Raw genomic sequence first — 2,358 nt, forward strand, 5'->3', positions numbered from 1 at the left:
CAAAATACCCGCAAAGTAAGTATGCAGACATTGTTGGTCAAAAAGTGCGTATCTTAATCAGATGGAATTCATTACACCAGGAATGCACTGGTGCACATTTGGCCTGGGATTTAGCATCATAGTCGGTACGACACGCTGCATTGGTTCTCTGCGCTCTCTCTACCAAAGGCTCGTACGTACCCGCTTCAGCGAACGTATGCGTTCTTGCCGCACATTATTTGCTCGTACTGATAAATAGGTTATATTCTCAGTCTAAGTTGCACTATACGGAAATGCGCAGGAAAGTTAGCTGGAGATGCGCGCTTAATTATCATTCAGGCCCACCCTGTACGCTACGATATCTTCAAAGTTGTATTGTGTCCCCTTGAGGTTAAGCTTGTAGCATTTAAGAGCTCATCACGAGTTATGAATTAAAGCGCATAGAATGAAAGAATGAGAGAATCCTATGCATTGCTCGTTTTGCTCAGCTATCAATAGGAGGCCTTAATACCATATTATTGGCTTTGAACATCATAATTATGGTGTAGGCTGGCCACAAATCTAATTATACGAAATGTGAGAATGTAGCATTGTAATGGCACGAAGGTTTCCTCCCTACAGAAGTCAGTTTTGAAATTCCTAATTACCCATTTCATTACAAACGAATATGAGAGGGGTTAAATGGTTTAGTATTGAGTGAAAAAAAAATGTCTGGTAGATAACTGTGCCGAAGTAGGACGTCCAATAAAAATGAAGTTTTAATTAAATGCACTTTAACAACGTACGGTGCTCAGATGAAAACACCTGTCCGGTTGAAACAGTGTTGCGGATGGTGATTGATGGAGCCTTTACTGACGGCACTTAAGGTAGGGAGAATTATGAATCAGACGGCCAGGAATCCTTGGGCTCCGGTGGCTTGCGCAGTGGTGCGGGCTGCTTCTTGAATGGTAGGGCTAAAGAACCGGATCAGTCCTCCGATGGGTCCATAGTATAGATATAAATCTGTGCTGCATTGATCTAGTCTAGAGGGTATGACCTGACCGGTGTATCTCGAAGTTTGTATTTTAATGCCTTAATGTGAAACTGCCTGCAATGTATGTACATGGCAGTTTTAGATTCTTATTGAATATACCTGCTGCTAACCTCAAGTAAAGCTGTGTTAGAAGCACAGCCTGACCGCCATGCTTTATACAGAAAAATGTTTGGTCTCTCCATTTGTTCTCGTAATAGCCGACTTTGAGTAAATGCGCCGAAGACTTACAACTGACTATTACATCTCTGCCACAATCACCGCCGTCATATTATTTCATTTGCGTAAATATTGCAGCAAAACAATCATTTTCACAGAACGTTCTCAGTACATATCTCGGGCGCTTACGGGACCCTTATTATTAAAGCCAAGGCCGAGCTAGAGCACTTTGCTTCACCGTGATAGCTTGTTCATCTATAGTATCCACTGTAGCATTCAAATAGGCCATCTGCTAAACATCGAGCACAAATTGAGGCTCGTGCTAACCACTTGACATTTTATTTCACGAAGAAGCAGAGCCCGCTTGTCCTGCTTCAGATTTATTTGCAGTAACTGTGTTTAGAGCGTATTTTGCGCCGAGTAGCCTTTGGAGTCATTTGCCGATGTGCCTAGCCAAAGAGAGGCGCGACAAGCCAACGAGACCTTCGCAGAAGAGAAAGGAGACCTACGTGCTCTACGCTGCTCGCTCTTGGCTCTTTTTTTCTCTTCCTCTTAGAAATTCTATTTTAATAGCGTAAAAATAAAGTGGTCTTGATAACTCCTCTGATCTACATACAAGCGCCTCTCAAATTCATTGAATCAATATATCGCAAACACGATTAAATATCCGAGCTCAAATGTCGCAATAGGGAGTATCGTAGTCGCCCTTAGCGTTTTTTAATTGTAGTTTTCTGTTTCAAAGATGCGGAATGCCGGTTTTACCCCGGAAACCTCTTTATCATGCTTCAACCACGCGAGTTAACATAACCAATTTGCATTTCAGATAAATGGAAAAATGAAGAGCATATGATCACAGAGACGCTTATTAACGCGTCAATATGAGAAGCCATGCTTTATCCTCAGGAGCTGTTCGATGCTGTTTTGAGTGTTTTAGGGGAAAATGGGTGAAGCATTAGAGAACCTATTGATATTTGCGAGCCGCAGTACTTAGATTGAGTGTTGTTTGCTGAGAAAATACTGCACATCAAGACTTACACAGACTGCTTGCGACGTATTGATACTAAGATGAATTAATATGAATATCTTCAAGATGTCTATCAATGTTCTAAGCACTTGAGCTGGCGTATCATGCGGTAGCGGATACTATTTTCAGCACAGTTGTCTAAATTACAGTCAATACAATCATAGTA

Source organism: Amblyomma maculatum, chromosome 11, assembly GCF_055883805.1.
Source record: "Amblyomma maculatum isolate TAMU_Amacu chromosome 11, ASM5588380v1, whole genome shotgun sequence".
NCBI classification, from domain to species: Eukaryota; Metazoa; Arthropoda; class Arachnida; order Ixodida; family Ixodidae; genus Amblyomma; species Amblyomma maculatum.